This window comes from Pseudophryne corroboree, chromosome 3 (assembly GCF_028390025.1).
Source record: "Pseudophryne corroboree isolate aPseCor3 chromosome 3, aPseCor3.hap2, whole genome shotgun sequence".
Lineage (NCBI taxonomy): Eukaryota > Metazoa > Chordata > Amphibia > Anura > Myobatrachidae > Pseudophryne > Pseudophryne corroboree.
Genome location: NC_086446.1, coordinates 408116023 through 408141605, shown reverse-complemented (window position 1 = coordinate 408141605; position 25583 = coordinate 408116023). Strand labels below are relative to the sequence as shown.

At 47.8% G+C, this 25583-nt stretch overlaps 1 protein-coding gene across 2 annotated transcripts in view; it reads left to right on the top strand.

The window, feature by feature from the left end:
* Positions 1–25583, top strand: part of RBL1 (RB transcriptional corepressor like 1) — a 436431-nt gene that overhangs the window by 250583 nt on the left and 160265 nt on the right. The gene's annotated exons all lie outside the window — the stretch shown is intronic.

The following is a 25583-nucleotide window of genomic DNA, read 5'->3' as shown; positions in this document are numbered from 1 at the left end:
AGCATAACCAGCCTCGGGCTCTTCGAGCTGGTCCTGGTTCTAAAAATGCGGGGAAAAAATTGACAGGGGATCCCCCGTATTTTTAAAACCAGCACCGGGCTCTGCGCCTGGTGCTGGTGCCAAAAATACGGGGGACAAAAAGCGTAGGGGTCCCCCGTATTTTTAACACCAGCATCGGGCTCCACTAGCTGGACAGATAATGCCACAGCCGGGGGTCACTTTTATGCCGTGCCCTGCGGCCGTGGCATTAAATATCCAACTAGTCACCCCTGGCCGGGGTACCCTGGGGGAGTGGGGACCCCTTCAATCAAGGGGTCCAGCCACCCAAGGGCCAGGGGTGAAGCCCGAGGCTGTCCCCCCCCCCCCATCCAATGGGCTGCGGATGGGGGGGCTGATAGCCTTTTGTGATCATGAAAAGAATATTGTTTTTTCCAGCAGTACTACAAGTCCCAGCAAGCCTCCCCCGCAAGCTGGTACTTGGAGAACCACAAGTACCAGCATGCGGGAGAAAAGCGGTCCCGCTGGTACCTGTAGTAGTACTACTGGAAAAAAAATACCCAAATAAAAACAGGACACACACACCGTCGACAGTAAAACTTTATTTCATACGTCGACACACATACTTACCTATGTTCACACGCCGACATCGGTCCTCTTCTCCATGTAGAATCCACGGATACCTGAAAATAAAAGATCAATATACTCACCTCAACCAGGGTCCAGAGATAAATCCACGTACTTGTAGAAAATAACAAACCGGACACCCGACCAAACGGACTGAAAGGGGTCCCATGCTGACACATGGGACCCCTATCCCCGAATGCAGAGAGACCTCTCAGTGACAGCTGTCACTGAAAGGTCTCTAAAGCCAATCAGGAAGCGCAACTTCGTTGCGCTCACCTGATTGGCTGTGCGCTGTCTGAACTCAGACAGCGCATCGCACAGCCCCGTCCATTATATTCAATGGTGGGAACTTAGCGGCTAGCGGTGAGGTCCCGCCGGTCAGCGGCTGACCGCGGGTTAACCCCACCGCTACCCGCAAAGTTCCCACCATTGAAAGTAATGGAGCGGCTTTGCGATGCGCTGTCTGACAGCACAGACAGCGCACAGCCAATCAGGTGAGCGCCACGGAAGTAGCGCTTCCTGATTGGCTGAAGGGACTTCAGTGACAGGAGTCACGTGATGTCCCGGCATTCGGGAGAAAGGGGTCTGATGTGTCAGCATGGGACCCCATTCAGTCCGGTATGGAGCGGGTATTTGCGTTTTTTTTTTTTTTTACAAGTACGTGGATTTATCTCTCTGGACGTGGATTTATCTCTGGACGCTGGAAGGTGAGTATAATTTTTTCACAGGTACCTCGGATCGTCGGAGACCGTGGCAGTCGGCGTGTCAACATAGGTAAGTATGTGTGTGTCGGTAGTGTGTAATAAAGTTTTACTTTCACGGTGTGTGTGTACTGTTTTTATTTGGGTATTTTTTTTCCAGTAGTACTACAGGTACCAGCGGGCCCGTTTTTCTCCCGCATGCTGGTACTTGTGGTTCTCCAAGTACCAGCTTGCGGGGGAGGCTTACTGGGACTTGTAGTACTACTGGAAAAAACAATATCTTTTTATTATCACAAAAGGCTATCAGCCCCCCCATCCGCAGCCCATTGGATGGGGGGGGACAGCCTCGGGCTTCACCCCTGGCCCTTGGGTGGCTGGGGGGGGGGACCCCTTGATTGAAGGGGTCCCCACTCCCCCAGGGTACCCCGGCCAGGGGTGACTAGTTGGGTAGTTAATGCCACGACCGCAGGGCACGGCATAAAAGTGACCCCCGGCTGTGGCATTATCTGTCCAGCTAGTGGAGCCCGATGCTGGTGTTAAAAATACGGGGGACCCCTACTCTTTTTGTCCCCCGTATTTTTGGCACCAGCACCAGGCGCAGAGCCCGGTGCTGGTTTTAAAAATACGGGGGATCCCTGCCCAATTTTTCCCCTGCATTTTTAGAACCAGGACCAGCTCGAAGAGCCCGAGGCTGGTTATGCTTTGGAGGGGGGACCCCACGCCATTTTTTTTTCCGGGTTTTTCCCGTTTTCCCCCGTTTTTTAAAATCGCGGCAAAATCCGCCAAATCGGCCGATTTTCGCCCGCGATTCTGGCGAATCCGTTTTTCATTGAATATGGTGAATTCCGGCAGCCACCTGCCTGAATTCACCTGGCGAATTTAGTCGAATTAAAAAACGGCGAAAAATTGCCGCGATTCGTCGTGAATTGCATATACCCCATAGAAGTTGCTGCTCTATCATCTGTTATAGTGGAAATGGCTTTATTCAGTATTTGCTATCCAGGAGGCGAGTAAACAGAGTACTAATAAATCCACAGGTGTGACTGTTGTAGTGCTGTCGTTATGACCCAACATGATGCTGTATGTGGTCTATACTGTAGTTCATACATTAAAGGTTTGCTAGATGCTCTGGTTTCTGTCACTGCAGCTGTGGTTGCAACTACTGTATAGCATAGTTGCTGCGACTAGCCGCAACTCAGTTGCTGCCTAAATAAGCTTATTATGTATATGGAGACTTGTTTACTTTTGTGCTGTTACTTTCTAATCCCATACACCGCTGCTGTGTACAGTAGGATGTTGACCTTTCAGATGCTGTTGCGATGTAGTCTGATGAAGAAGAATGTGGGAGTTTTGTCCACTGAGTAGACTAGTACCAGTCTTAAATGATTCGCCAATGTCATGTCCCAGAGTGTTGCTGTGCTTCAGCTTTAGCCACAGTGCAGGGAGAAGTTGCTGGTCGGTATATACATTTACAGTCAGTGTGTTAATACACGCTGTTTAGTTGCTGGATAAACGTGTGAAAAAATTTGATGGGTGGATTCCGCATACCCCATCCGGGAGTATTACTTGCTGCGTGGATCATTCCGTATGAAATCAACACACCTTTTTGTCAAAAATGTTATCTCATCAGTCTATATATAATAGTGTGTGTGTGTGTGTGTGTATGTATGTATGTATGTATGTATATATATATATATATATGTATGTATGTGTATGTATATATATATATATATATATATATATATGTGTGTGTGTATATATAGAGATAGATAATGTTTTACTATTAAATGGTGTTATATGTATTATAGTTATTATAGTTTGCTCCTATTGGATTTATACACCTGCTCATTATGTGGTGCATGATTGTCTCACACATGTGTTTCATTCTCCACACATGTCTAAGGGCAGGTAGCGGGGCGTTCACCTTTGGTGGGAAGGGGTTTTTAAGAAATGTTGGTGTCATTTGGTAACTTTGTAGCCTTACGAAAGGGTTTAAAATAAATGATCCTGAAACGCTGATGGTGTTTTAAATTCTTGGAGAAGTTGTCGCTGAGTGCCGCTGTTGCGAACTGTATATGACTTATCCCTTTCGGGATTAGATGGCATCGGGAGGCCATCACTAGTTTAGCAGAGGAGTGCCGGTCCCTTGGACTTTACATATGCACACACATAAAAAAATAAAAAAAAATACACACACTCCTATCCTATCCTATCTATCCTATCCTATCTATCCTATCCTACCTATCCTATCTACCTATCCTATCTACCTATCCTATCTACCTATCCTATCTACCTATCCTATCTACCTATCCTATCTACCTATCCTATCTACCTATCCATCTACCTATCCATCTACCTATCCATCTACCTATCTATCTATCTATTTCGTATGCCTATCATCTCATAAGATTGTAATCTGAAATGCAACAACACATAAAGGTACCTCCTTTACTAAACATCCAAAAAGCTATGAATGATTTATATACACACTTACATGTATTCTATATATGTATTATATATATTTATCTCCAATGTAATGTCACTACAGATCCTATTACCTGCCCCAATCCCTTTCCTTTTCCCCAGTACTGCCCAAACTTTTATCTACGCCTACCACCTCCAACCCCCCCCCCACCCACTCATCCCCGTACTGTTTGCCCCTAACCCCCTCCTTGCCTTCCCTCACACTCCATAATATGTGATTGGACCCAGAAATAGTAAAGTAAAGGGGCCCTGAGACCCACAATTTATTTTTTTTATTTCTTTTCTCATCGCAATCACTGATAGGTGTGTGCCTTTCCAAGTCATGTCCAATAAACTGAATTTACCACAGGTGGACTCAAATTAAGCTGTAGAAACATATCAAGGATGATCAGTGGAATCAGGATGCACCTGAGCTCAATTTTGAGCTTCATGGCAAAAGCTGGGCATACTTATGTACATGTGATTTCTTAGTTCTTTATTTTTAAGAATTTTACAGAAATCTAAACTTTCTCTGACGTCCTAGTGGATGCTGGGAACTCCGTAAGGACCATGGGGAATAGCGGCTCCGCAGGAGACTGGGCACATCTAAAGAAAGCTTTAGGACTAGCTGGTGTGCACTGGCTCCTCCCCCTATGACCCTCCTCCAAGCCCCAGTTAGATTTCTGTGCCCGACGAGAAGGGTGCACACTAGGGGCTCTCCTGAGCTCTTTGTGAAAGTTTTAGTTTAGGTTTATTATTTTCAGTGAGACCTGCTGGCAACAGGCTCACTGCATCGTGGGACTAAGGGGAGAAGAAACGGACTCACCTGCGTGCAGAGTGGATCGGGTTTCTTAGGCTACTGGACATTAGCTCCAGAGGGACGATCACAGGTTCAGCCTGGATGGGTCCCGGAGCCGCGCCGCCGGCCCCCTTACAGAGCCAGAAGAGCGAAGAGGTCCGGTGAAATCGGCGGCAGAAGACGATCCTGTCTTCAGATAAGGTAGCGCACAGCACCGCAGCTGTGCGCCATTGCTCTCAGCACACTTCACACTCCGGTCACTGAGGGTGCAGGGCGCTGGGGGGGCAGCGCCCTGAGACGCAATAAATCGATAAAACCTTATATGGCTAAAATAAATGCATCACATATAACTCCTGGGCTATATGGATGCATTTAACCCCTGCCAAAACATATAGAAAAACGGATGATAAGGACGCCGAGAAAGGGGCGGAGCCTATCTCCTCAGCACACTGGCGCCATTTTCCCTCACAGCTCAGTTGGAGGGAAGCTCCCTGGCTCTCCCCTGCAGTCACTACACTACAGAAAGGGGTTAAAAAAGAGAGGGGGGCACAAATTAGGCGCAGTATAAACAATACAGCAGCTATAAAGGGAAAAACACTTATATAAGGTTATCCCTGTATATATATAGCGCTCTGGTGTGTGCTGGCAAACTCTCCCTCTGTCTCCCCAAAGGGCTAGTGGGTCCTGTCCTCTATCAGAGCATTCCCTGTGTGTGTGCTGTGTGTCGGTACTTTTGTGTCGACATGTATGAGGAGAAAAATGATGTGGAGACGGAGTAGAGTGTCTGTAATAGTGTTGTCGCCCCCTAGGGGGTCGACACCTGAGTGGATGTACTGTTGAAATTGCGTGACAGTGTCAGCTTTGTATAAAAGACAGTGGTTGACATGAGACAGCCGGCTACTCAGCTTGTGCATGTCCAGATGTCTCATACAGGGGCTCTAAAGCGCCCGTTACCTCAGATACAGACGCCGACACGGATACTGGCTCCTGTGTCGACGTGAAGAGACAACCGTGATTTCCAATAGGGCCACACATTGCATGATTGAGGCAATGGAAAATGTTTACACTTTTCTGATAATATGAATACCACCAAAAAAGGGGTATTATGTTTGGTGAGGAAAAACTTCCTATAGTTTTCCTGAATCTGAAAAATAAAATGAGGTGTGTGATGATGCGTGGGTTTTCCTCCGATAACAATTGATAATTCTAAAAAGGTATTGGCAGTATACCTTTTCCCGCCAGTGGTTAGGGTGCGTTGGGAAACACCCCCTACAGGGGATAAGGCGCTCACACGATTGTAAGAACAAGGGCTCTACCCTCTCTTGAGATGGCCGCCCTTAAGGATCCTGCTGATAAAAAGCAGGAGGGTATCCTAAAATGTATTTACACACATACTGGTGTTATACTGCGACCAGCAATCGCCTCAGCCTGGATGTGCAGTGCTGGGTGGCGTGGTCGGATTCCCTGACTGGAAATATTGATATCCTAGATAAGGACAGTATATTATTGCCTATAGAGCAATTAAAAGATGCTTTTCTATATATGCATGATGCACAGCGGAATATTTGCCGACTGGCATCAAGTATAAGTGCTTTGTATCTACCAGTAAAGTGGTCAGGGATTCCACACGGCATTTGGAATTGCCTTAAAAAAGGGGATGTACCCTAGGTCGCCTCTCAAAATAAGACGCCGTATTATCAGGCGCAGTCCTGGTTGGCAAGCGGACAAAAGGGTTCCTCTTTTCTGCTCGTGACAGAGGGAGAGGAAAATGGCTGCAGAGATCAGCCAGTTCCCAGGAACAGAAACCCTTTTCCGCCGCTGCCAAGCCCTCAGTAGGACGCTAGGGCTTTACAAGTTCAGGCACGGTGGGGGCCCGTTCTCAGTGAATTTCAGTGCGCAGTGGGCTCACTCGCAAGTAGACCCCTGGATCCTTCAGGTAATATTTCAGGGGTACAAATTGGAATTCGAGACGTATTCCCCTCGCCGTTTCCAAAAAGTCTGTTTTACCGACGTCTCCCGCTGTCAGGGAGGCAGTTTTGGAAGCCATTCACAAGCTGTATTCCCAGCAGGTGATAATTAAGGTACCCCTCCTGCAACAGGGAACGGGGTATTATTCCACACTATTGTGGTACCGAAGCCAGACGGCTCGGTGAGACCAATTTTAAAATCTAAAATCTTTGAACACTTACATACAGAGGTTCAAATTCAAAATTGAGTCACTCAGAGCAGTGATTGCAAACCTGGAAGAAGGGGACTACATGATGTCTCGGGACATCAAGGATGCTTACCTTCATGTCAAAATTTACCCTTCTCACCAAAGGTATCTCAGGTTATGGGACAGAACTGTCACTATCAGTTCAGACGCTGCCGTAGGGATGGTCCACGGCACCCCGGGTCTTTACTGAAGTAATGACCGAAATGATGATATTCCTTCGAAGGAAGGGAATTTTAGTTATCCTTTACTTGGACGATTCCCTGATAAGGGTAAGATCCAGAGAACAGTTGGAGGTCGGTGTAGCACTATCTCAGGTAGTGTTGCGGCAGCACGAGTGGATTCTCAATATTCCAAAATCGCAGCTGGTTCCGACGACTTGTCTTCTGTTCCTAGGGATGATCCTGGACACAGTCCAGAAAGAAGGTGTTTCTCCCGGAGGAGAAAGCCAGGGAGTTATCCGAGCTAGTCAGGAACCTCCTAAAACCGAACCAAGTTTCAGTGCATCAATGCACAAGGGTTCTGGGTAAAAATGGTGGCTTCCTACGAAGCAATCCCATTCGGCAGATTCCACACAAGAACTTTCCAGTGGAACCTACTGGACAAATGGTCCGGGTCGCATCTTCAGATGCATCAGCGGATAACCCTGTCACCAAGGACAAGGGTGTCCCTCCTGTGGTGGTTGCAGAGTGCTCATCTTCTAGAGGGCCGCAGATTCGGCATTCAGGACTGGGTCCTGGTGACCACGGATGCCAGCCTGCGAGGCTGGGGAGCAGTCACACAGGGAAGAAATATCCAGGGCTTATGGTCAAGCCTGGAGACAAAAATATCCTGGAACTAAGGGCCATTTACAATGCCCTAAGTCAAGCAAAACCTCTGCTTCAGGGTCAACCGGTATTGATCCAGTCGGACAACATCACGGCTGTCGCCCACGTAAACAGACAGGGCGGCACAAGAAGCAGGAGGGCAATGGCAGAAGCTGCAAGGATTCTCTGCTGGGCGGAAAATCATGTGATAGCACTGTCAGCAGTGTTCATTCCGGGAGTGGACAACTGGGAAGCAGACTTCCTCAGCAGACACGACCTCCACCCGGGGGAGTGGGGACTTCACCCAGAAGTCTTCCAACTGATTGTAAACCGTTGGGAAAAACCAAAGGTGGACATGATGGCGTCCCGTCTTAACAAGAAACTGGACAGATATTGCGCAAGGTCAAGGGACCCTCAGGCAATAGCGGTGGACGCTCTGGTGACACCGTGGGTGTACCAGTCAGTGTATGTGTTCCCTCCTCTGCCTCTCATACCAAAAGTACTGAGAATCATAAGAAGGAGAGGAGTAAGAACGATACTCGTGGTTCCGGATTGGCCAAGAAGGACTTGGTACCCGGAACTTCAAGAGATGCTCACGGAAGACCCGTGGCCTCTACCTCTAAGAAAGGACCTGCTCCAGCAGGGGCCTTGTCTGTTCCAAGACTTACCGCCGCTGCGTTTGACGGCATGGCGGTTGAACGCCGGATCCTGAAGGAAAAAGGCATTCCAGATGAAGTCATCCCTACCCTGGTCAAAGCCAGGAAGGATGTAAGCGCAAAACATTATCACCGCATTTGGCGAAAATATGTTGCGTGATGTGAGGCCAAGAAGGCCCCTACAGAGGAATTTCAACTAGGTCGTTTCCTCCATTTCCTGCAGACAGGACTGTCTATGGGCCTAAAATTAGGGTCCATTAAGGTTCAAATTTCGGCCCTGTCGATTTTCTTCCAGAAAGAACTGGCTTCAGTACCTGAAGTTCAGACATTTGTAAAAGGGGTACTGCATATACAACCTCCTTTTGTGCCTCCAGTGGCACCTTGGGATCTCAATGTTGTTTTGAGGTTCCTTAAGTCACATTGGTTGAACCACTCACCACTGTGGTCTTAAAATATCATCTCACATGGAAGGTGACGATGCTGTTAGCCCTGGCTTCAACCAGGCGTGTGTCAGAATTGGCGGCTTTTATCATATAAAAGCCCTTACTTAATTTTTCATTCTGACAGGGCAGAATTGAGGACTCGTCCTCAATTTCTCCCTAAGGTGGTTTCTGCTTTTCACATGAACCAACCTGTTGTGGTGCCTGCGGCTACTAGGGACTTGGAGGACTCCAAGTTACTTGACGTTGTCAGGGCCCTGAAAATATATGTTTCCAGGACGGCTGGAGTCAGAAAATCTGACTCGCTGTTTATCCTGTATGCACCCAACAAGCTGGGTGCTCCTGCTTCTAAGCAGACTATTGCTCGTTGGATTTGTAGTACAATTCAGCTTGCACATTCTGTGGCAGGCCTGCCACAGCCAAAATCTGTTAAAGCCCATTCCACAAGGAAAGTGGGCTCATCTTGGGCGGCTGCCCGAGGGGTCTCGGCTTTACAACTTTGCCGAGCAGCTATTTGGTCAGGGGCAAACACGTTTGCTAAATTCTACAAATTTGATACCCTGGCTGAGGAGGACCTGGAGTTCTCTCATTCGGTGCTGCAGAGTCATCCGCACTCTCCCGCCCGTTTGGGAGCTTTGGTATAATCCCCATGGTCCTTACGGAGTTCCCAGCATCCACTAGGACGTCAGAGAAAATAAGATTTTACTTACCGATAAATCTATTTCTCGTAGTCCGTAGTGGATGCTGGGCGCCCATCCCAAGTGCGGATTGTCTGCAATACTTGTACATAGTTATTGTTAACTAAATCGGGTTATTGTTGTTGTGAGCCATCTTTTCAGAGGCTCCTTCATTGTTATCATACTGTTAACTGGGTTCAGATCACAAGTTGTACGGTGTGATTGGTGTGGCTGGTATGAGTCTTACCCGGGATTCAATATCCTTCCTTATTATGTACGCTCGTCCGGGCACAGTATCCTAACTGAGGCTTGGAGGAGGGTCATAGGGGGAGGAGCCAGTGCACACCAGCTAGTCCTAAAGCTTTCTTTAGATGTGCCCAGTCTCCTGCGGAGCCGCTATTCCCCATGGTCCTTACGGAGTTCCCAGCATCCACTACGGACTACGAGAAATAGATTTATCGGTAAGTAAAATCTTATTTTTTCATGTCATTATGGGGTATTGTGTGTAGAATTTTGAGGACAAAAATGAATTTGTTCCATTTTGGAACAAGGCTGTAACATGACAAATTGTGGAAAAAGTGAAGGTCTGTGAATATTGTCTGGATGCACTGTAACGGTGTATGTGTGAGTATATAGATACATATACTGTGTGTGCATATATATGTATATGTGTATGTATGTATGTATATATATATATATATATATATATATATATATATATATATATATATATATATATTTCTCTATCGTCCTAGTGGATGCTGGGGTTCCTGAAAGGACCATGGGGAATAGCGGCTCCGCAGGAGACAGGGCACAAAAAGTAAAGCTTTAGGATCAGGTGGTGTGCACTGGCTCCTCCCCCTATGACCCTCCTCCAAGCCTCAGTTAGATTTTTGTGCCCGGCCGAGAAGGGTGCAATCTAGGTGGCTCTCCTAAAGAGCTGCTTAGAAAAGTTTAGCTTAGGTTTTTTATTTTACAGTGAGTCCTGCTGGCAACAGGATCACTGCAACGAGGGACTTAGGGGAGAAGAAGTGAACTCACCTGCGTGCAGGATGGATTGGCTTCTTGGCTACTGGACATTAGCTCCAGAGGGACGATCACAGGTACAGCCTGGATGGTCACCGGAGCCTCGCCGCCGGCCCCCTTGCAGATGCTGAAACGAGAAGAGGTCCAGAATCGGCGGCAGAAGACTCCTCAGTCTTCTTAAGGTAGCGCACAGCACTGCAGCTGTGCGCCATTTTCCTCTCAGCACACTTCACACGGCAGTCACTGAGGGTGCAGGGCGCTGGGAGGGGGGCGCCCTGGGAGGCAAATGAAAACCTTTTTTTGGCTAAAAATACCTCACATATAGCCTCCGGGGGCTATATGGAGATATTTAACCCCTGCCAGAATCCGTTAAGAGCGGGAGACGAGGCCGCCGAAAAAGGGGCGGGGCCTATCTCCTCAGCACACAGCGCCATTTTCCCTCACAGAAAGGCTGGAGGGAAGGCTCCCAGGCTCTCCCCTGCACTGCGCTACAGAAACAGGGTTAAAACAGAGAGGGGGGGCACTAATTTGGCGTTAGAAATATAAAAAAGATGCTATAAGGGAAAACACTTATATAAGGTTGTCCCTATATAATTATAGCGTTTTTGGTGTGTGCTGGCAAACTCTCCCTCTGTCTCTCCAAAGGGCTAGTAGGTCCTGTCCTCTATCAGAGCATTCCCTGTGTGTGTGCTGTGTGTCGGTACGTGTGTGTCGACATGTATGAGGACGATGTTGGTGAGGAGGCGGAGCAAATTGCCTGTAATGGTGATGTCACTCTCTAGGGAGTCGACACCGGAATGGATGGCTTATTTAGGGAATTACGTGATAATGTCAACACGCGCCAAGGTCGGTTGACGACATGAGACGGCCGACAAACAATTAGTACCGGTCCAGACGTCTCAAAAACACCGTCAGGGGTTTTAAAACGCCCGTTTACTTTAGTCGGTCGACACAGACACAGACAGGGACACTGAATCCAGTGTCGACGGTGAATAAACAAACGTATTCCTTATTAGGGCCACACGTTAAGGGCAATGAAGGAGGTGTTACATATTTCTGATACTACAAGTACCACAAAAGAGGGTATTATGTGGGATGTGAAAAAACTACCGTAGTTTTTCCTGAATCAGATAAATTAAATGAAGTGTGTGATGATGCGTGGGTTCCCCCCGATAGAAAATATGGGCGGTATACCCTTTCCCGCCAGAAGTTAGGGCGCGTTGGGAAACACCTCTTAGGGTGGATAAGGCGCTCACACGCTTATCAGAATAAGTGGCGGTACCGTCTATAGATAGGGCCGTCCTCAAGGAGCCAGCTGACAGGAGGCTGGAAAAATATCATAAAAAGTATATACACACATACTGGTGTTATACTGCGACCAGCGATCGCCTCAGCCTGGATGTGCAGAGCTGGGGTGGCTTGGTCGGATTCCCTGACTAAAAATATTGATACCCTTGACAGGGACAGTATTGTATTGACTATAGAGCATTTAAAGGATGTATTTCTATATATGCGAGATGCACAGAGGGATATTTGCACTCTGGCATCAAGAGTAAGTGCGATGTCCATATCTGCCAGAAGATGTTTATGGACACGACAGTGGTCAGGTGATGCAGATTCCAAACGGCACAAAGGTGTATTGCCGTATAAAGGAAGAGGAGTTATTTGGGGTCGGTCCATCGGACCTGGTGGCCACGACAACTGCTGGAAAATCCACCGTTTTTACCCTAAGTCACATCTCTGCAGAAAAAGACACCGTCTTTTCAGCTTCAGTCCTTTCGTCCCTATAAGAGTCATATCTGCCCAGGGATAGAGGAAAGGGAAGAAGACTGCAGCAGGCAGCCCATTCCCAGGAACAGAAGCGTTCCACCGCTTCTGACAAGCTCTCAGCATGACGCTGAGACCGTACAGGACCCCTGGATCCTACAAGTAGTATCCCAGGGGTACAGTTTGGAATGTCGAGACGTTTCCCCTGCGCAGGCTCCTGAAGTCTGCTTTACCAAGGTCTCCCTCCGACAAGGAGGCAGTATGGGAAAAAATTCACGAGCTGTATTCCCAGCAGGTGATAATTAAATTACCCCTCCTACAACAAGAATAGGGGGTATTATTCCACACTATATTGTGGTACTGAAGCCAGAAGGCTAGGTGAGACCTATTCTAAATCTAAAAAAATTTGAACACTTACAAAGGTTCAAATCAAGATGGAGTCACTCAGAGCAGTGATAACGAACCGGGAAGAAGGGGACTATCTGGTGTACCGAGACATCAGGGATGCTTACCTCCATGTCCCAAATTTGCCCTTATCACTAAGGGTACCTCAGGTTCGTGGTACAGAACTGTTACTATCAGTTTCAGACGCTGCCGTTTGGATTGTCTACGGCACCCCGGGTCTTTACCAAGGTAATGGCCGAAATGATGGTTCTTCTTCGAAGAAAAGGCGTCTTAATTATCCCTTACTTGGACGATCTCCTGATAAGGGCAAAGTCCAGGGAACAGTTGGAGGTCGGAGTAGCACTATCTCGGATACTGTTACAACAGCAGGGGTGGATTCTAAATATTCCAAAATCGCAGCTGATCCCGACAACAAGTCTCCTGTGCTTAGGGATGATTCTGGACACAGTCCAGAAAAAGGTGTTTCTCCCGGAAGAGAAAGCCAGGGAGTTATCCGAGCTAGTCAGGAACCTCCTAAAATCAGTGCATCATTGCACAAGGGCCATGGTAAAAAAATGGTGACTTCCTTCGAAGCAATTCCAGTCGGCAGATTTCATGTAAGAACTTTTCAGTGGGATCTGCTGGACAAATGGTCCGGATCGCATCTTCAGATGCATCAGCGGATAACCCTATATCCAAGGACAAGGGTGTCTCTCCTGTGGTGGTTACAGAGTGCTCATCTTCTAGAGGGCCGCAGATTCGGCATTCAGTTTTGGATGTTGGTGACCACGGAGGCCAGCCCGAGAGGCTGGGGAGCAGTCACACAAGGAAAAAATTTCCAGGGAGTGTGATCAAGTCTGGAGATTTTTCTCCACATAAATATAGCTAAGGGTAAATTTATAATGCTCTAAGCTTAGCAAGACCTCTGCTTCAAGGTCAGCCGGTATTGATCCAGTGGGATAAAACATCACGGCAGTCGCCCACGTAAATAGACAGGGCGGCACAAGAAGCAGGAGGGCAGTGGCAAAAACTGCAAGGACTTTTCGCTGGGCGGAAAATCATGTGATAGCACTGTCAGCAGTGTTTCATTCCGGGAATGGAAACTGGGAAGCAGACTTCCTCAGTAGGCACGACCTCCACCCGGCAGAGTGGGAACTTCATGGGGAAGTTTTCCACATAATTGTAAACCGTTGGGAATTACCAAAGGTGGACATGATGGCGTCCCGTCTGAACAAAAAACGGGACAGGTATTGCGCCAGGTTAAGAGACCCTCAGGCAATAGCTGTGGACGTTCTGGTAACACCGTGGGTGTACCAGTCGGTGTATGTGTTCCATCCTCTGCTTTTCATACCTAAGGTACTGAGAATTATAAGACGTAGAGGAGTAAGAACTATACTCATGGCTCCGGATTGGCCAAGAAGGACTTGGTACCCGGAACTTCAAGAGATGCTCACAGAGGACTTATGGCCTCTGCCGCTAAGAAGGGACTTGTTTCAGCAAGTACCATGTCTGTTCCAAGACTTACCGCAGCTGCGTTTGACGGCATGGCGGTGGAACGCCGGATCCTAAGGGAAAAGGCATTCAGGAAGAGGTCATTCCTACCCTGGTCAAAGCCAGAAAGGAGGTGACCGCACAACATTATCACCACATGTGGCGAAAATATGTTGCGTGTTGTGAGGCCAGGAAGGCCCCACGAAGAAATTTCAACTCGGTCGATTCCTGCATTTCTTGCAAACAGGAGTGTCTATGGGCCTCAAATTGGGGTCCATTAAGGTTCAAATTTCGGCCCTGTCGATTTTTCTTCCAGAAAGAATTGGCTTCAGTTCCTGAAGTCCAGAAGTTTGTCAAGGGAGTATTGCATATACAACCCCCTTTTGTGCCTCCAGTGGCACTGTGGGATCTCAACGTAGTTCTGGGATTCCTCAAAACACATTGGTTTAAAACCAGTCAAATCTGTGGATTTGAAGCATCTCACATGAAAAGTGAACATGCTCTTGGACCTGGCCTGGACCAGGCGAGTGTCAAATTGGTGGTTTTTTTCTCAAAAAAGCCCATATCTGTTTGTCCATTCGGACAGGGCAGAGCTGCGGACTCGTCCCCAGTTCTCTCCCTAAGGTGGTGTCAGTGTTTCACCTGAACCAGCTTATTGTGGTGTCTTGCGCCTACTAGGGACTTGGAGGACTCCAAGTTGCTAGATGTGGTCAGGGCCCTGAAAATATAGGTTCCAGGACGGCTGGAGTCAGGAAAACTGACTTGCTGTTATCCTGTATGCACCCAACAAACTGGGTGCTCTTGCTTTTAAGCAGACTTTTGCTAGTTGGATGTGTAATACAATTCAGCTTGCACATTCTGTGGCAGGCCTGCCACAGCCAAAATATGTAAATGCCCATTCCACAAGGAAGGTGGGCTCATCTTGGGCGGCTGCCCGAGGGGTCTCGGCTTTACAACTTTGCCGAGCGGCTATTTAGTCAGGGGCAAACACGTTTGTAAAATCCTACAAATTTGATACCCTGGCTAAGGAGGACCTGGAGTTCTCTCATTCGGTGCTGCAGAGTCATCCGCACTCTCCCGCCCGTTTGGGAGCTTTGGTATAATCCCCATGGTCCTTTCAGGAACCCCAGCATCCACTAGGACGATAGAGAAAATAAGAATTTACTTACCGATAATTCTATTTCTCGGAGTCCGTAGTGGATGCTGGGCGCCCATCCCAAGTGCGGATTATCTGCATTACTTGTACATAGTTACAAAAATCGGGTTATTATTGTTGTGAGCCATCTTTTCAGAGGCTCCGCTGTTATCATACTGTTAACTGGGTTCAGATCACAGGTTGTACAGTGTGATTGGTGTGGCTGGTATGAGTCTTACCCGGGATTCATAAATCCTTCCTTATTGTGTACGCTCGTACGGGCACAGTACCTAACTGAGGCTTGGAGGAGGGTCATAGGGGGAGGAGCCAGTGCACACCACCTGATCCTAAAGCTTTACTTTTTGTGCCCTGTCTCCTGCGGAGCCGCTATTCCCCATGGTCCTTTCAGGAACCCCAGCATCCACTACGGACTCCGAGAAATAGAATTATCGGTAAGTAAATTCTTATTATATATATATATATATATATATATATATATATTGTGACAAGAACACTGGGATAGTGTTTGAGGGCAGGTATATTTGTCCCAGGTTCTTGTCTTACATGTTTTAGAAAATGTTAACTTCTAGGAAAAATGCTTTTTGTTTTGTCTGAACCTTTTCAGTTTGCTGTAAAAGCTGGGAAAAGGCTCAGAGAGAGATAAGGCGAGTTCTAGACATTGGGCCCAGTTCGGGTCTTTGGCCTCACAGAGGGCTAATCAGGGTTTCAGCTGTGTAAGAGTGATATAGTGCTTCTAACCTGATTAGTATGGGCAGACTGCCTGGGAAGGCTGCAGGATCTGTGTGTGAGAGACACGCTTTCTGATGCAAGTAAGCTATACAGTATGTACTGAAGAACTCTGTGTTTTGTTTAGTGACAGTTAGGAACATCTTATGTTTAGTTAGTGCCGGACAGGCAAGGTATTTTTATTTTGGGGTTTGTTTTATTTTCTGTTTCAATAAAACTGGCCGGGGTCGGTTGTACCAGAAACTGGACTTGTGTTGTTCCTCAGCTGCTGCGGGCTGCCATATTCCCCAGGAAAAGGCACCTTGCACCCCTACAGTGTTACAACTTGGTGGAGAATGCGAGCAGGCCGTTCTGCGCATAAGTGAAAGCAGCAGCTTTGTGAGGCCTGCAGAAAACGGTGGTTTATGCAGATACAGCCCAGTGTGAAGTTACTGAGACTCACCCCTGAGGGTTTGATATATGTCCTGGGTGAAAGCAGCTGCAAAGCCGCCTGAAAAATCTGTTGACATGGAGGATCTGCTTAAAGCCTTGCTGCAAGCTACAGCGGCTCAGCAGGAGGCCAACCGACAGCAGCAGGTGGCAATGGAGGAAAATTGGAGACTACAGCAGGTGGCAATGGAGGAAAATAAGAGACAACAGCAGGCAGTTGTTGATGAACTTTACAGGCAACAGCGTCAGGATAGAGAGGCCTTAACAGAAGTGGTGCAGAGACTTGCAGCTCGGGTTGGAGATGTGGCCGTCAGTGCTCCAACCAGCTCTAGTTCTATACGAGCCAGTCACTTCCTGCAGAAAATGACAGAGGCTGATGATGTGGAGGCCTATCTGACCACGTTTGAAAGGACTGCCGAGCGTGAGAACTGGCCGAAAGCACAGTGGGCCAGTCTGCTGGCACCTTTCCTGTCAGGTGAGCCCCAAAAAGCTTACTTTGATTTAAGCCCTGCTGAGGCTCGGGACTATGATAAACTAAAGACTGAGATCCTGACCCGCCTGGGAGTCACGCTGTCAGTACGAGCGCAACGGGTGCACCGTTGGCTGTACGCCATGGAGAAGCCTCCGCGCTCCCAGATGCACGACCTTATTCAGCTAACAAAAAAATGGCTGCAGCCAGAGACATTAACTGGTCCCCAGATGGTGGAAAGAGTCGTCATGGACCGCTACTTGAGATCTTTGCCCATGGTCCTGCGCAAGTGGGTGAGCCATGGAAACCCGGGTACTGCTGACCAGTTAGTGGACATGGTAGAGAGGTATTTGGCAGCAGAGGAACTACTGATGACCACCCAGCAACCCATAGGTCCTCGACAGCGCCCTTCAGTAAAGACTGGTAAGACTGTTCCGTGGGAAAACGTTGCTGGGCGGTTAAGAGAACGCAAGGCTGGAGAGACTGTAAACACTGGCCCTGGAAACAGGCCAATGGGGCTAGAACGGTCTATGCTGCCCAAATGGGTTGATAATCGTGTGGTTAAATGTTTTAGGTGTGGTATGCCAGGTCATGTTATTGCCAATTGCCCAGTCACGCAAGAACCCATGCAATGTGATGCTGCCTTTGAATGTCGCAGAATGTCTTTCTTTGCTAGGTTAGCTTGTACTGTGGTACCTTCACCTGAGCTGGAAAAACAAATGTGTGATGTGTTCTTAGAAGGTAACCGGGTAGAGGCCTTGCTAGATTCAGGAAGTTTAGTTACCCTCGTGAAAGCTGGGTTAGTGAACCCCTTAAAGGTCCAGCAAATACCTATTGGGGTAACTTGCATACATGGGGATACCCAACATTATGCCACTGCTGAGGTGAATATAGAAACTTGTTGTGGGTCAGCAATGGTTAAAGTGGGACTGTTCCCTACCTTGGTGCATGAGGCCATAATAGGGAGGGATTTTCCTCATTTTTGGAAACTGTGGGAATCACGGTTATCAACAGATGTGAGAAGTAAAAAGCCAGTTGATAATACCGGTGATTTTATGGATGTACGTGGGTCTTCGGAACTTTCTGGCCCTTTGCCTTTTGCTAGTTTGGCTGGGGAAGTGACAGATGGGGAGTCCAGTGAGGACCCTCTTGCCGGGAACAGAGACATAGTAGTTAGAACTGAAAGCGTGCCTGACCTGGAGGTAAAGAAGGATCTGTTTGCGTCTGAACAGTTAAAGGATCCTACCTTAATAAAGGCTAGAGAGAATGTTAAGATTGTTAATGGGGAACCTGTGGTACCAGGTGACAGGGTTACGTATCCCCACATGGCCATCTGTAATGAGCTCTTGTACCACATTGTCAAAAGGGGTGAGGATGTGGTGGAACAGCTGGTAGTTCCCCAGCCTTATCGGAGAACGGTACTAGATTTAGCTCATAGTCACGTTACCGCAGGACATTTAGGGGCAGAAAAAACCACTGAAAGAGTTTTACAAAGGTTCTTTTGGCCAGGGGTTTATAAAGAAGTGTCTGAATATTGTTCTTCCTGTCCTGAATGCCAGTATCATGCCCCTAGACCCCATTTCAGGAGCCCACTAGTTCCCATGCCTATTATAGAGGTCCCGTTTGACAGAATAGCCATGGATCTCGTGGGGCCCTTGTTAAAGTCTGCTCGGGGCCATCAGTATATCCTGGTAATTATGGACTATGCCACTCGATATCCTGAGGCTGTCCCTTTACGCACTATCACAACCAAGGCGATAGCTAGGGAGCTGGTGCAGGTATTTAGTAGAGTGGGAATACCAAAAGAAATTTTGACTGACCAAGGTACTCCATTTATGTCAAGGATCATGAAAGAATTGTGCAAGTTATTTAAGGTCACTCACCTCAGGACGTCCATCTACCATCCCCAAACTGACGGGTTGGTGGAAAGGTTTAATAAAACATTAAAAAGTATGTTAAAAAAGGTTGTTGAGAGAGATGGGAAAAACTGGGATTGTTTGTTGCCCTACTTGTTAATGGCCATCAGAGAAGTCCCTCAGTCCTCTACGGGGTTTTCTCCATTTGATTTGTTGTATGGTAGACACCCCAGAGGGCTGTTGGATATTGCCAAAGAGACGTGGGAAGGACAGCCCACTCCTTATAGAAGCGTTATTGAGCATGTAACACAAATGCAGGATAGGATTGCAGCCGTGGTACCTGTTGTCAGAGAGCACATGGAACAGGCCCAAAGTGCTCAACAGAGGGTCTATAACCGGAGTGCCAAGATACGGGAATTTGCTCCTGGAGATAGAGTTCTTGTTTTGGTACCCACTGTGGAAAGCAAATTCCTAGCTAAATGGCAGGGTCCATTTGAGATTAGGGAAAAAGTGAATGAGGTTAATTACAAAGTATACCAGCCGGGAAAGAGAAAACCCGAACAGATCTACCATGTTAACTTAATCAAACCCTGGAAAGATAGGTTGTCTCTGTCAGCGGAGCCTTGCCCTTCGGTGTCTTCACCCCGGTTGCTTCCCGCAGTGAAGGTGTCAGAGACATCAGCTGATCAGAACAATCATGTTAAAGAATTTCTCATCCAAAATAGGGAGGTATTTTCAGAGCGGCCTGGCCGAACGACCATAATAAAACATGACATTGTCATAGAACCAGGGGTCAGGGTTCATTTAAAGCCATATAGGATTCCTGAAGCTCAGCGAGAAGCTATTTCTAAGGAAGTTAAAACCATGTTAGAACTTGGAGTCATAGAGGAGTCTAACAGTGAGTGGTCCAGTCCCATAGTGCTCATCCCGAAGCCCGACGGTAGCATACGCTTCTGTAATGACTTTCGTAAGTTAAATGAGGTGTCCAAGTTTGACGCATACCCCATGCCCCGTGTGGATGAGCTTGTAGAAAGGCTGGGAACAGCCAGGTTTCTCACCACATTGGACCTGACCAAAGGTTACTGGCAAATACCTTTATCTGATAGCGCCAAAGAAAAAACAGCCTTTTCGGTTCCGGAGGGGCTGTACCAGTATAAGATGTTACCCTTTGGGTTGCATGGGGCTCCAGCAACCTTTCAACGGGCGATGGATAAAATTTTGAGGCCCCATAGAAAATATGCAGCTGCCTATTTGGATGATGTGGTAATTCACAGTACAGACTGGGGGTCCCATTTGGTTAAAGTACAAGCAGTACTGGACTCAATCAGAGAGGCAGGGTTAACTGCTAACCCAAAGAAGTGCTGCCTCGCAATGGAGGAGGTCAAATACTTGGGCTTCACCATAGGCAGAGGTCTGATTAGGCCCCAATTGAATAAAGTTGATGCTATTCAAAACTGGCCTCGTCCAGTGAATAAAAAACAGGTAAGGGCTTTTTTGGGAATTACTGGGTACTATAGACGGTTTATTCCTAATTTTGCGACCACAGCGGTGCCGTTGTCAGACCTTACCAAAGGGAAGCAGTCAAATGTGGTGAAATGGAACCCTGATGCAGAAAAGGCGTTCCAAGCATTAAAAGTGGCTTTGTGTTCACAACCGGTGTTGATAACACCAGATTTTTCAAAAGAATTTGTGGTACAGACAGATGCCTCAGAGGTAGGGATAGGTGCTGTGCTGTCCCAAACCAGAGATGGGGACGAACACCCTATCATTTATTTGAGTAGGAAACTCAATGAGCATGAAAAAAGGTATGCCATTGTGGAAAAGGAGGCTTTGGCCATTAAGTGGGCACTAGATACCTTGAGATATTACCTCTTGGGTAGACCATTCAGACTAGTGACAGACCATGCCCCTTTAAAATGGATGTATGTAAATAGAGGCAAGAATGCTCGTGTAACTAGATGGTTTCTAGCGTTGCAGGACTTTAAGTTTACTGTCGAACATAGACCGGGAACACAATTGGCCAACGCAGATGCATTGTCTCGCATCTTCTGTTTGGGGGCTACAAGTGTTCCGGCCCCTAGGTCGAAACAGGGGAGGGGGATATGTGACAAGAACACTGGGATAGTGTTTGAGGGCAGGTATATTTGTCCCAGGTTCTTGTCTTACATGTTTCAGAAAATGTTAACTTCTAGGAAAAATGCTTTTTGTTTTGTCTGAACCTTTTCAGTTTGCTGTAAAAGCTGGGAAAAGGCTCTGAGAGAGAGATAAGGCGAGTTCTAGACATTGGGCCCAGTTCGGGTCTTTGGCCTCACAGAGGGCTAATCAGGGTTTCAGCTGTGTAAGAGTGATATAGTGCTTCTAACCTGATTAGTATGGGCAGACTGCCTGGGAAGGCTGCAGGATCTGTGTGTGAGACACACGCTTTCTGATGCAAGTAAGCTATACAGTATGTACTGAAGAACTCTGTGTTTTGTTTAGTGACAGTTAGGAACATCTTATGTTTAGTTAGTGCCGGACAGGCAAGGTATTTTTATTTTGGGGTTTGTTTTATTTTCTGTTTCAATAAAACTGGCCGGGGTCGGTTGTACCAGAAACTGGACTTGTGTTGTTCCTCAGCTGCTGCGGGCTGCCATATTCCCCAGGAAAAGGCACCTTGCACCCCTACAGTGTTACAACTTATATATATATATATATAGAACGATCTATGCATGTACATTTTTAAAAATCTGAAACGCCTCACCTGCATATTTTCAATTCGCCATAGCAGCTAAAGGGGGGGGGGAAGGGGTGTCATTTTATGGTGGGTTTTTTTTATAATGTACAACACAACAGGCTTTGTCAGAAATAACTTTTCTGTAGCGGGGTGAACTGGTATTCCACAGTTAATAACATTGGGGTGTAGAGTAGGATCTTGATCCGAGGCACCAACAGGCTAAAAGCTTTGACTGTTCTCGATGCTCAGCGCCGCCTCCTCTATAACCGCGCCTCCATGCACAGGAGCTCAGTTTGTAAGTTGGTGCTTCCAGTGCAGGCCGCTAACAGGCAGGTGAAGTCCAGCAAGGGGATAAGGCTCTGGCCTGTAGCCCTTACCCCCAGCCCCTGGGCGCTATTTAGAGTAAATGTTCCCACCCTGGAGCTGCATCTTTCTGTCTCCTTCACTCCCTGTCAGCGTTTGGGTGCCATTACACACAGCTGCGCTGATTCTGGGACTCCTCTGTAAAGCCTCCTGCATCATCAGCGCTGTGCATTTACAGGACACTTAAGTATTCTACATGTCGTTTAGACAGTGTTAATTAAGAACAAGTGCATACTTACGGGTTATTTAGTACAAGTACCCTGTGATATTCATCCAGTTTTTACTGTGCATTGATATATCTGTTTATATACATAGCTGTACTCAGTAATAGTATTGCTAGTCCAGTGCAGTTTTATTGTTTGCTGTCATAATTCCTGCATTGTACATATGACTGTGTGTGCATATAGCTGCTGGGTGATCTCTACTCCGTGTAACTCACTCCTACTGCTATCCCTATATTCTGTAACCTGAGGAGGCTCTGTTCGTCAGGGTTATTAGATAATACAGCTATTTCACAGGATATACGTATTTTGTATTTTTCTGTATTTTTCAGTCACATTTTACCTCAGAAATCCTGTGCTGTCACACTGCACCAGGGTTTGTGTTACGTATTTCATCTGCTGATATTGTACTGTGTCGCCCATGGTTTCTGCTTTCATATCATGTCAGCTACAAGGGGCGATAGGTCAGTGGCTGGTTCCGCCGTGCGTGGCTATGAGGTCCCAGATGCATTTGAGGATAACATGGCTGCGGAGAGTTCAGGTTTTGGGGGTTCTGTACCCCCCAGTCAGTTTGTAACAACGGTAGCACATCAGGCCCCGCCTTGGGCTGCCTTTTCTAATTTAATGACTATGCTGGTAACTAGACTCGCGCTCTCTATGGGACCTCCTGTGCCTTATCGGCCTATATGGTCCCTGCGGTTAATCCGCCATGGACAGATGCTCTGTCCACTCAGTTTTACAGCAATTGAATAACTCTTTGGTAAACGTATTCCTGACCCTCGCCCGCCTAAGACTAAACCTAAGAAGTCCTCTAAGCGGGCTGTTACTTCCTCTCAATCCACGCATGTTCCATATACCTCTTCCGATGAAGGTGGCGTGTATATTGACCCCACAGACTCTGATCATGATGTTACTGATGGGGAATTTGTTTCACAGGTGTATGTTCCTGATCTATTAGAGGCTATCAGGCTCATTTTTCAGATTATTCTGATCCTGAGCCTGCTACTACATCTAAGAAACCGGACAGGTTTAAACGTCAGAAGGTTACTAAATTGGTTTTACCTCATTCTGACCACTTGGTTGACGTACGTCAGGAATCCTGGGAGAACCCAGGAAAGAAATTCACCCCGCACAAGAAGATGCTAGCCCACTATCCTCTTGCAGCAGAATTGAGTAAAAATTGGGAAACTCCACCGCCGGTTGACTCGCAAATTGCTTGGCTGGTGGTGTCATCTGCTCTGCCTATGACTACTGTCACTTCTCTCAAGGAGCCGACGGGTAAGTGTGTGGAGGGCTGCTTTAAAGCTATCTATGCCCCTGCAGGGGCTGCGCATAGGCCCACCATTGTGGCTACTTGGGCCGCAGAAGCTATTGAAGCGTGGGCTCGGGAAATAGAGGCTGAATTTCCGTCCAAATTTTCTGAACATGCCAGACAAAGTCTCTTATATTGTCACAGCATCTCATTACATTAAAGAAGCAGCTTCAGATGTTCTGGCGGCCAAGGCTACTACGACATCCATTTTGGCTCGCCGTATTCTCTGTTTGCGGTCCTTGTCGGTGGACTTGGACTCTTAAGAAAACCCTGGAGGTGCTCCCGTTTAAAGGAAACCTCCTCTTTGGTGAGGATCTCGACAAGATTGTCGCTGACTTGGCGTCTGCTAAGACTGCATGTCTACCTAGTACTACTACTTCGGCCCCGAAGGCTAAGAGTACTTCCTTTCATTCCTTTCTCCCTCTGTGAAAAGCAAAGGGTCATGCGTACCCAAAACAGTCTCGCACTTCCAAAACCACGAAGCCCAAGCCTAAACGTGCCTGGGCTGCCTGTCAGCCGGCTACCAAATCTGACAAGCCTGCAGAATGACAGGGCGGGCCTCCCCCTAGGGGATCCCCAGGGTGGGAGGCCAACTTCTACAGTTCACCCAGGTATGCTTGAAGACCACTTCAGATGCTTGAGTGCGGGAAGTAGTCACTCACGGATACGGTATATCCTTCAAGAAGCGCCCCCCTCCTCGCTGTTGCTTGACAGACATCCCTTCAGATCAGGTGAAGGCAACAACTCTCTCCGTTTAGTGGTACAATCCCTCCTGGACACCGGAGTGGTAGTACCGGTGCCTCTGGCTCAGAGGGGCAGTGGGTACTATTCAACGCTGTTCCTAGTCCCCAAACCGAATGGTTCCTCCCGGCCCTTGATCAACCTTAAATCTTTGAACAAGTTTGTGATGGTCTCCAAGTTTCGTATGGAGACCCTTCGCTCTATTGTCCTGGCTTTGGAACCAGGGGGCTATATGGTATCCCTGGATATACAGAATGCTTACCTGCATATCCCTAGTGCCATGTTACATCAGCAATACCTGTGGTTTGCTATTGGCAAAACTCCATTACCAATTCTGGGCCTTACCGTTTGGTCTGACCACTGCTCTGCAAATTTTCACCAAGGTCATGGCGGTAATGACTGCTTCAATTTGCCGTCGGGGCATCTGGATCCTGCCGTAACTGGACGATCTGCTGATCCTGGCCAATTCCCCAGAAGTTCTCCTCTGTCATTTGGATCTGACTGTCCAGTTTCTGTAAGCCCACGGGTGGCTCATCAACTGGAAGAAATCATCCCTGGTCCTTGCCCAGAGCATGTTGCATCTGGGAGCGTTGTTGGACACACAACCAGAGGTTGTTTTTGTCACAGAAGAAAGTCCTGAAGCTTCAGGACAAGGTACGCTGCTTCCTCTCTCGTTCGCATGTGTCGATACACTTGGCGACGCAAGTACTAGGCCTCATGCTGTCGGCTTTCGACATGGAGTATGCTCATTTTCATTCCCACCCTCTGCAGAAACTGATCCTTGCCAAGTGGGACGGCCTGCCTCACCGGATCATGTCTCAAATGATCTCCTGGTTTCCGGAGGTCCGTCTGTCACTGACCTGGTGGCTGCAGGACCATCGATTTGAGCAGGGGTCGTCCCTTCTGGATCGCCAACTGGGTTCGTCTGATGCCAGTCTAAAGGTTTTGGGCGAGGTGTTGGAGCAACACTCTCTTCAGGGTCGGTGGACCAGGGAGGAGTCTCTCCTCCCGATAAACATTCTGGAATTGCGGGCAGTGTTCAATGCTATGAAACTGGCCCGGCATCTGGTACTGAACAGGCCTGTTCAAGTACAGTCAGACAACGCCACCATGGTGGCATACATAAATCAAGTCTGCACTCGAAGCCGCATGGCAGTGTTGGAAGTGTCAAAGATTTTTCAATAGGCGAAACGCCATGTGCCAGCCATATCGGCAGGGTTCATTTCGGGGGTCCTCAACTGGGAAGCGGACTTCCTCAGTCATCAGGACGTATACGCCGGAGAGTGGAGCCTTCATCCAGTAGTATTTCAACGCCTAGTGGACAAGTGGGGCCTACCAGATGTAGAGCTGATGGCGTCTCGACACAATCACAAGGTTCCGGTCTTCGGAGCAAGAACAAGGGATCCTCGAGCGGCGTTCGTGCACGCACTGGCAATTCCATGGAACTTTCGGCTGCCGTACATGTTCCCTCCAGTGTCACTCCTGCCCAGAGTGGTGAGGAAGTTCAAGCAAGAAGAAGGAATCCTTCTTCTAATAGCTCCAGCGTGGCTC